We start from the raw sequence: 11,324 nt of genomic DNA, 5'->3' as shown, positions 1-11,324 counted from the left end.
TGAGTCTGGACCACGTGCTAGTTCGACGATATTTTACATCGAGCACAGAACCTGCTTTCATACATGCCCGACGGATTGGAACCCGACACCACATCATACATCATGATACATCGTCGAACACCCAGGCTGTTAATCCGAAGCACACGTTGGATGCAATGTAATTGGCTTTCCGGTTTGTTCTCAGCTCCGTATACACCATGAAGCCTCCCAGGCGCCCTGTTTCAACTCACTCCTCTCTTCGAATCTTCTTTCCTTCTTCAACGTCTACCATTCTGCATACATCTCTTGCCTTTTTACACGTTTTCTAATACAGTCTTAATTTATACACATACGTCTGACGTACATACGTACGTACCTACATACATTACACTTTCCTTGTCTCATTTGTTTCTCATTTTAAATACGACCGTATGATTCCTTTTTTTAAACGTGTAGAATTCGCTAATGAATCCGGCACACATTCGTTTATAAATTTTCTTTTCCTTCTTTTTCTTTTTCTTTTTCTTTTTTTTTTTTCTTCTTTTCCTTTTATTTGGCCATAATTAACCAACAGCGACGTGAAAAGTATTTCCATTAAACATCATCGATGATTCATTCATTCATACAGGATAGAAATCCTCGTTTCTATCCTTTTTGAAAAAGAACCATAGAGGAACCTTTTTCTGACGTATTTACGCGCGTATCCGTGGACTTTTGTCGTAATAAGTAATGGCCGTCGTGAGTAATGGTTAGCCTTTTCTCATTGGAATCGAAGGATTCCAAGCTCGACTGAATCGGTCTTCCCTTTTTTCCCCGATGGAAAATGAATGAAGAAGCGAGTGCTTGGTGAAATCTTTCTCTCTCTCTCTTTCTCCCCCTTTCTCTCTTTCTCTCTCTCTCTCTCTCTCTCTCTCTCTCTCTCTCTCTCTCTTCGTCTGTGAAAGTAACTCTTCACAAATATCTCCTCTCTCTTTTTTTCTCTTTCTTACAAACATACACATATGTCACAGAAAGAGAGAGAGAGAGAGAGAGACCTTTCGATCATAAACGAATCATTAATCAATCATAGATCGCATGTTCCGGCAAACTATTTTCCACTATTGTCGTTGTTATGAGTGAAAATCGAAGGGAGAAAATGGAAAAAGCATTTCAGCGATTCGTTCCTTCGTTTGTTTCACTCGGAAGAGAAAAACGAACGACTTTGTAAGTGGAGGGTGAGAAACGGTAGATGGTCCGTAACAGTTAACTGTGCTACAGAATGGCTAGGAGCTAAGGGAGGTGAGGAAGAAGAAGAAGAGAAAAAAGAAGAAAGAGGAAAAGGAGAAGGAGGAGAAGAAGAAGAAGAAGAAGAAAAGAGGGTTGCACCGTCGGCGATGTTAGCTGGTTGATGGGGTGGAAAGTGGGGGTTACTGGTACTGAAATTTATGTCGGTGTTTACGCGGAGTGGATGGCGTTCCTGGTGGAGCACAGAAGGAGAATAGTTATTACGATTACGGTCTCACGAGGTATGGGCTCTTGTCCGGGAACCGCAAGAGATTTTCTTATCTCTCTCTCTCTCTCTTTCTCTCTCTCTTTATCTCTATCTTTCTCTTTCTCTCTTTCTCTCTTTCGCTTTCTTCTTATTCTTCTTCGTATTCTTCTTTGGTGAGATACGTCCTCGACAAAAGAATCGAAAGATCGCAAAGAATTTCGTAGAATTGCTATAACAGAGGAAATTTCTACATTCTTTGCTTGTCCAATGCCAAGAAAACCAAGCTATTTTTCATGTCGGACCTTGAAAGTGGCACCATTAGCGTAACTACTTGCAATTTAATTCGTCCTCAAAACGAAATTCTTTAAACCGCTAATTTGTCGCATTGTTTCTCTCAGACACGTCTTAACACATTATTAATTTCTTAATATCTTTATTTATCGAGAGGATAAATATTTAAAAAAAAAAAGAAAAAAAAAAAAAACAAAAAAAAAGAAAAAAGATGACGATAGGATATGATATCTCTCGTCTTACTCTTGTCACGTTCATCGTCCGATAAAATTTCTCCCACGTTTTCCTACGCTTCTGTTATCAGGATAAACGAAAGCGGAAATTTTCGATGATCGATTCCAAAGCGTTTCGTTGAAAGACGGTGCTTCATTGAAATCATGCGTGCGTAACTATCAAAGAATATTTGACGATGCGAATAAGAGACGCTTCTCTCTCTCTCTCTCTCTCTCTATCTATCTCTCTATCTCCTTCTTTATACTTATTCTGTCTTCGAAATGTCACATCGATCGTTATCGCTTGGCGGTAACGTTTGAAATATTCACAAGCTTCAAGAAATAGGTGGGCCAGGCGATGGGCCAGAAGGAGGCGTGAAAGGTACAAGATGCCGGCGATGGTCGGTCCGAAAAAACGTGTTCTTGCAACGATAATGGAGAACAGGGCGTGCTACGAATATCTAGAAGAGTCATCGTAACCACCAAAAATCTCGTGAGAAGTTACAAAAAGTAAAGAGGAAATCTTCTTCCTTCATTATATTGATAAAATTATCATTTGAAAATTTTTAAATCCAATTTAATTTGTCCTTTCCTTATATATTTTTTCTTTTCCCTTTGCTTTTTATATGTTTAATTTTTCTAATGAAATTTTTTTTTTTAAATCGAAAGTTGTATGCAAGTTCTAAAAGAAGGATCACTTTTATTGCAAATTAAGTTTGAACACTCGTATGTTTTTGGATCTAATAATTTGTTTTTTAGTAAAATATATATATATATATATGTATGTTTATTAGATATATTATTAGACATTCACGGGTGTAAATTTGCAATTTTCTTCAAACAAACGTTCAAACTTTTTCTTTCAAAGATAATAGTCTTCGGAGGAGACCATTAGATTTCAATCAACAAAATCGTTCTCGTTAAAGGATTCTCGGCGTACCCGAGCAGGTGTTTCTTCTTAGTTAAACTCGTTTCTTTGGTGCCAAGCGAAGAACAGGATAAAGAAACGAGAATAAGAAAAAAAGAAGGAGTCGATCGAAAGGCACTTACCGCTTGGCTCTACCACTCATCGACATATTCTCATGATCGGCCCTTATACCATGGTATTTTCACAACGCGAGAGATAAGAAAGAAAGATCCGCAATATACTTGCAAAGTAGACAATGCGGTTGGATCAACATAAGCGTGGGTTGAAAGAGCCAGAAGAAAGAAGCAAGAAAAGTGGAAACAAAGTACGAAAAGGGTGAAACAAGAGGAACCTTTCGACGAAGATTCCTTCTATTTTCTACCCCTTTCTCTTATTCTCTCTTTCTTTCTTTCTTTCTTCCCTATCATCGCGATATATCCTTTCCTCCATTTTCTCTTTCTTCTTCTTCACCTTCCCGAAGCTTTTCCCTTAACGAGAAACGACTTGTCCTCGTTATAGGACGAGAAAATAGGGATCAAGAGAATAGTGAAAAGGGTTAGTGAGAGAAACGCGTTTCTTTTCCAAATCGTGACGTATATCCTTGGAAGAATTAACTCTTAGCGTGTACAGTTCTATCAAGCCTTCAAAGCTAATTGTGAAGTATCGATTCTAAAAATCATTCCTTTCTTCGAGGAACATCTATCAAGACAAAATAAAAATGAAACATTTCTTTAACGAAAGATCCAATGAAATGTTACCATTACTGTTGATAATTTTTGTAAATCGTCTAATGAAATTATTCGAGATTAGATAAAAATATATAATATAAAAAAATATATATATATATATAAAAATATGAATATAAAAATATCATAAAATGAGAATGGAAAAGAGAAAGATACGATTTTAAAATAGATCAGTGATAATTATTTCATTGATAAGTTTTGAAAAATATCAATTGCTTTTACTATCAATCTGTTATTTCGATTTTCCAATCGTTTGGAAAGATTGAATACGCTTATATGTCTCGAAATAATACAATGGTGAAGAGTTTATCATTTAGAATTGAAAAAACGAAACTATCCAGGAGTACGATTTCTTATAGAAACGATCAATGATAGAACTCGTTTCGAGAAAAGAAACGACCATTTCCGAGAAAAGGCAGTTGGAATCTGAGACGATAAACGAGTGGAAGAAGAACAGTGAGAGCCATTATAAAGTATAAAAAAAGCATATCGAATCATCGTTATGTCGAAACGGGACCGGATTGATGTAATTTCACGGAAGATTCGGCATATTCAATGTCCAATGGAAGTCGTTTAATGAATGGAAGGTAAGGGACCGAGAGATTAAATCGAAAGTCTACAGATTAAAATCGTCGAGAGGCGTCCTACTTTTTCTCTTCGAGGCCGAGAAAAACCGACGGAGAGCTTGAGAAAAATGAGAGATAGATAGAGAGAGAAAGAGAGAAAGAGAGAGAGAGAGAGAGAGAGAGAGACAGAGAGAGAAAAAAGAGTGAGCAAAAGAGAAAGAGAGAGAGAAGGAAGGAAAGAAGAAAACGCGTGAAAAAAGTAGGAGGAATTAAATCGATTGAAAAACTTTGCCAATGTAACTAACTAAATTTATCCGCCGCGTGCATGAATGTATATTTGCTTTTATCGCAAACATCACGTGAAATTTATTAGAATGAAATCCGGACTACTTTCTTCCGTGTAATCACAATTTTTCATTCTCTCTCTCTTCTTCTTTTTTTCAGCTCTTCATCTCTCTCTCTCTCTCTCTCTCTCTCTCTCTCTCTCTCTCTCTCTCTCTCTGACTGTCGCCGTATCTATCTATCTTTCTGTTTCTCTTTATCTCTTTCTCCCTTTCTCTTTTTCCCTTTATCTCGAAAAGGAAGAAGAAGAAGAAGAAGAAGAAGAAGAAGAAAAAGCATAACACGTTTCGAGCGTGAAGGTTTTATACATTGAAGCATTTTTTCTTTTTTTACGAGAAACTCGACGTACGTTACTAATTTAAAGTAAATTAATCCCTGCCTTTAGAGTTTACGTCGTCACGCTTAAGCATCCCACGCCCTAACTTTTCCTTCTCTTTCCTTCCCTATTCGTAGAATGTTACAGAAAGTACACATTCGATAATTTTACATTTACAAGTTTGCGTTACGAGCTTGAGTTTGTTTAAACGTACTCACGAATGTTTGCGAATTAAAACTATCGTAAAGTTTCAGCTTGTAAAAAACGAGTGGAAGTAATCGGATTCATTAATCGAGTCGATCGACCCGGCCCTGGCAATTGTAATTATTTTCGTTTTCCTCGTTACATCGTCAAACCTTGTTTTCTCTTTTTTTTTTCTTTCTCTCTCTCTCTCTCTCTCCCTCTCTGATATCTCACACGATCTTCCAAGATTATATCTTGAATATCGCGTCGATACGTTTTTTAATAGGAAATATTAATTAATTGATCCGAATTTGTTTGCTTTTCTTGTTCGTAATCGCTTTATCGATATTATTTTAAATTATAATTAATTGTATGTTATATGATAAGATTATAAAAAGAAAAACTAAAAAAGAAAGAAGATTGATTTTCATTATTTCCTAACAATAATTTAACAATTGCAAAATGTTTGCTCTTTTTATTCTTAATCAAATACTCGATATTCACTTCAGCTCTCAGAGTGGATAAAATGGAAGTATTTCATTCTAGCAAATGGAATCGTTCCTCCATTTTTACGTACTTTTCGAAGATCCTGCTGGAATCGCCACTAGAGCGCGAACCGTAAGACCTATTCCGTACTAAACTTTTTACAGTCTCGCGCGTTTTTTCCATCTTGCAATATTCGCGATACCGTATTTGAGATCTTTAAGTTCGTATGAGTATCGTTTCGTAAAAAGTATCGACATTACTTCTCCTATAAAACACTGCGTTCGAATGCTGCCAGGTTGAGTTACAAAAAAGTTAATATAAAAAAAAAAAATGCCTAGCTGTCTTACAAAACAGTTAATATAATTTCAAGAAAAGTAAAAAGTATAAATTGAAAAGCAAAGTTAACAATTACGATGAAAATTAAATGTTAAAAATGTTTTAATTAAATATTAAATAAATAAGAGAATTGTAATTATATAAAAGGAGATAATAATTATAAAAAGGAGATAATAAAAAAAAAAATTTTTTTCGTTAATTTTTACTATATAAGACGAATGAAAAAGAAAATGTTAAAATGTATTTATTTAATAATCAAGAAGAATAGATTAACTTGAACGTTTTTAAATAATTGTCGAAATGATTTTTCTTCGTAATGCGTAGTCAAAGATTTCTTTCTTTAAAAGATTATTCACTAGTTTACACGAACCTATACTCGAGCATATTGATTTCGATAAAGTTCACCGCTTATGTAGCAACATCGTGATCGCCAGCATCGATGCTCTCGCAACATCATTAAGCGATAGATCAGATAAAAGCGTAATTAAAGGGTTCGCGCGTATAGTACGACGTAGCCGCCATGTTGTGCCGGAGAACGAAAAACCGAGAGTGGAGTGAGGTGGCATCGATAGAGAACGTCCGGAGGGTGGTAAAGGAGGATGGCGACGAAGGGAAGTGACGGAGGGTGGGAAATCGAGGGTGGCAATCGAGGGTAAGGCCGGCCGGCAAATTGTAAAACGTGAGCCAGATTACGCACAGTGGCGGCACCGACCCGTAATAATAAATTATTATCGACGTACCGACATTAAACACCGTTCGACGAGGTGCCCGAATTGCCCTGCAAATTCGCCGTTTCGAACCACCCGCATAAAACGTGCAACACGCGAACTATGAACGAACGAACGAACGAACGAACGAACGAACGAATAGACGAAGGGAGTAAAAGAGTGGAGGTAGAAGTGGTAGAGGAGGAAGGCTCAAGCTGCTTTCGATCCTGATTTTGTTAGCAGACCTTCGACACACAATGACCACCTGTGACCAATATTATCCCTTTACTACAGCCAACCAGCGCATTCTGATTTAATCATCTGTTTAACTGCACCGATCATTATTTCGACGTCCTTTCTCTTCGTAATTGATTTTAAAAGTCATACAGTTATGTAACATTGATCCTTCCCTCTAGTCGAATTCGAAAAGATTGAAGAAAAAGTATCTATAATTTTTTTTTGTTTTCAATCCTCGAAATGAGGATATAACTAAAAGCACTCGGAAGAAGGAAACTGAAATGCTCGACCTAATTGTAAGTTATGTCGACCATCCTGACCATCCTTGCGGACGCAAAATTGTACCTTTCGTAACAAATATAGCGAGGGAAGTTCAATGCGGTAGAAACTGCAAGCATTGCGGTCGATCTTATTGTTTTGGTCGTTTCCGAGTCGGTGGGCATAGTAATATCAACCGTGCGAGTGCTACAATTAACAACAGTGTATATGTGTGTGTATGCGACTATAATATTTTAAGCGCGTTATAACTCGAACGACCTATAATCTCTGCCTTTATAGCAAATATCCAGCATTCGCTTTTTCCCCCCTCTGCTTACACGTGTTTCAAAGATGTTGCTTTGGTATATTATACGAATCTTAATCTAACGTAATAAAATAGAATTTCATTATGCGAATGTACATAAAATGCATCTACTTATCGTATTAATTTTGTTGGATCTTACATATTTACCAATTAACTGCAACTCGTAACTAACAAATTCGCGCGTATAAAAACAATAAAGAATTGTCAATGCTTCGCTATATGTCAAAGAACCGATAAAGTTATAAATTTAAATCTGCGTTCGACGACAAAACGCGATCCACGCGCCGTTTATAGATTGAATTGGTGATATTAACGAAAAATTCATTAAACACGTGGGATTTATAGATTATATAGCGGCTTGCATTAATCGGTTGCGTTCATGTGCGCGGATATACCAGATAAAGAGAGAAAGAGAGAAGGAAGAAGAGAGAGAGAGAGAGAGAGAGAGAGAGAGAAAACCAGTGGATTCACACAGTTTGGCTTTTGAACGAGGAGATAAAGGCATCCGCGGTCTACCTATTTCAATTGTTTAATCTTTATTGCCGTGGAGCGCCTGCTCGTAAATATTATTATTTAATGCGGCAGTTATATGGCACCATATTGGAGCGGCGTGAAGGATTTGTCGGTCGCCATGAAATAAATCATGCGACGCGTACCGACTACTATTCGAAAACTTTCCGAAATTATTTGATATTAATCTCTCGGTTGGCCACGTCGGTATATAAAAGCTCGACGAAAGGCAAAGGGCCCATCTTTTTCATCCCACTCAGTTAAAGTTATCATACAAAATTCTCAATCGTTCCTAGTTATTTATATATTACAGTTGAAAGAAATACGTCGACATCAGGAATTTTGAAAAATATTTTTCGAATAAATTGATCGGCCATTCAATAAATTACGTAGTTAATAAATAATATATCATTAACTAAAATAAATTAATAATATTATTAACTGTTAAAGTTAATAAAAGTCCGATAGGAAAAATAAGAAAAAATCTGTCCTTTATAATGGACTTCGTTCGAAATCTTTACGACTCTTCCAAATTCCAAAAATATCTCTATGTCGATATAAATGTAAAAGAAAATAATAAGGTGACGACGTAAATTATATAAATACTTGGAATTTATACTCGGCTGGTATACGCAAGCAAGTTTTTTTTATTCCTTTTTTTTTTTTCTTTTTTATTTTGAATGAGTCGTATTATTTACTACTCGTTACGTGTTTCTTGCTATTATGAATCGTGATATTTTAAACGAATATATTTTCATAACGGAAGTTTTAAAGATGCAAGTTTCCTCTTTTTATCTACATACTCTGAAACTATCGGTATAATAAGATCGATTTTTTATATAAGAATATATCACATGTAGAAAGAAAGAAATGAAATGAATTAAAAATTCATCTCACTATATACAAATGTTAAGAATTTGTTCATAGAAACATATATATATATATATATATATATATATATATATACAAAAAGTCACATAAACAACTTAGGATAAAAGCAAGCCGGATGTGAATGATCGTTCTTTTTATGTTAGAAAGACAGCTCGTAAAGTTTCTTTAGAAAACGATACCGATTTCCTTCCTTCCTTTTTTCCTATCATCTTTTCTTCCTTTCTCTTAGAATCGATTATAGGCGTGAACGGTGACACATTCGTTTCGAACTCGTGAACCAACACGTTGTAGCCTTGATAAGTAAACATCCATTATCCCGCTAGGAAAGCAAAGTGCGAAGTAGCCATGAGGGTTAAGGTTTGCCTCAGAGGTTTTCTCGTGCGAGTGAGTCAATTCGTTCGAAGAGAAGAGACAAATCGATCAAGTTCGATCTTTGACCCCCCTTTCGAAGGTTGCTTACTTACTTGCTTCTTTAGGGTCGAAGGGAAAAATGGTACGCAGCGACCTCCCCATCACTAAATTCTCTCCTCTTTCACATCGACAGATATCGGGAAAAGATATTACGATCTCTTGATTGGATTCGATCGACCCTTTCACGAGATTTCTTCTCTTCCAGCCCTTCTTATCCTGACCCTTCCATTGCTCTTAACCGACCAACACCACGAATCATCGACGAGATCAACTAGAGCGGATGATTTAAGGTTAATTTCAAACGGATTAGTCTTCACCTTTCTCACTCTCTCTCTCTCTCTCTCTCTCTCTCTCTCTCTCTCTCTCTCTCTCTCTCTCTCTCTCTCTTCCTCCTTTTTACAGTCTCTTCTTCTTCCTTTTTTGCTACTCACACATATATACATACATACATTCACACACAGATATATATATATATATATATAGATGCTCCTTCATATATTTACTGATAGGTTGCATGATGTAATGTACTTCCGGATCAAATGTTTGCTTTTAATTTTTACTTTCTTATGGGAAAATGCAGGAGACTGTTTGAAAATACATTCGCGATATCGCGATCGAAAATGGATCGAACGATTTCTGACATATTTCAAAATCGTCGATCGATGACAAGAGCCGGAAGAGATCTATACTCGGGAAATAATTGTGATCAACGATGCGTGTAATCTGTCCAGTTTCGATACCAGATCACTGTAACATGTTTCTCTTAGATCATAGATCAAAATTATAATAATTGGTTAGAAAGGGATTGTCCATTTAATTATTTCCAATGATATCTCTTAAAAAAGTTTCTTTTTTAAAAAAAGAGCGAACATATCTTAGAATATTTTTAAATTTGATCTGTCACACCTTATCTTATCTAATAATTTTTATCGATACTTCGCAAGATAATTTTTTAACGTTGAATGAAAAAAGTACATATTTCCATCTAAAGTTTTTAGAAAGTGTATCGGTTCGGTCATTTGAGAGCTATTACACAGATCGCGTGTTCCTCGGTATTCTCGTTACTCGATTATCAGGAGAGAACAACTCAATCGACCGACGTATAACTTTGCATGAATAATTTCGTAAAGTGTATACGTCGAGTCTACCTCGATTTACCACCATTCGCACGATCGCACGCCTTCCGAAGAGCCGAGAACATTAAGTACTCGCGTACAATACCTCTGAATATATCGTTGCATAATATCACTATGTTGCATAACGATTTCCATTCCATCCTCTAAATGCGATACGCGTCGTAAAATAAAAGACCAAACAATAATAGAAGGTATCTACCAAGCAGAAAACAATGCGTGAACGATCGTAAAAATTTCAAGTGTACGCGATACGCTCTCCTATAACGTTGAAACAAACAAGTCATCTAGGAACTTATTAGCGATAATCGGTAACTAGAAAAGCCATAACAATCTACGTAGTAATAACATGTAATAAAAGTCAGATTTCTATCGTGTTACGATATATTCTACTGTTAAATGCTTGGCTAAGTATGACGCTTCGGCGAATTTCCATTAAAAAATTGTATTTACCGTGACGTTTGTTAGGCGATTACGCGAATGTAATTAGCGGAACAACACCTGGACGTTTAATAACTCACGATACTCGACGAGCATGTATGTCAATGCGAGGGCACCACTATAGGCCACCACCAAAAACGTAACCGTTTTCGCTTGTTCCACCTTCCTCCGATGTTCGGATTACACTCTCGTTTGCTTCCTCTGTCGTTTACATCGCGTGTATATACCGCGAGTAACAGCAACGACAACGACAACGACAACGACAACGACAACGACAACGACAACGACAACGACAACGGATGTCTGCCTGCCGGTGTGACGGCAACGCGCCAACGAAACAACACGGAGACGAACTACACCGCGTTTCGCTTTAATACCTTGCAAAGAGTCGTTCGGTCGTCCAAACGATCGATGTTTCTGCGCTTCGTATTTGCAGAAACGTACGTATGTATCTCTAACGATTTAGAGATACATGATAAAAGTCAAAATGTTGAAAAATTTTCAACGCTTACAAGATGTAAACATTATATAAAAATTTCTTACGTCCTGTATATAATTTTATTATATGACTTCTGC

Source organism: Vespa crabro, chromosome 7 (assembly GCF_910589235.1).
Source record: "Vespa crabro chromosome 7, iyVesCrab1.2, whole genome shotgun sequence".
Classification (NCBI taxonomy): domain Eukaryota; kingdom Metazoa; phylum Arthropoda; class Insecta; order Hymenoptera; family Vespidae; genus Vespa; species Vespa crabro.
Note: the sequence above shows the minus strand (reverse complement) of the source record.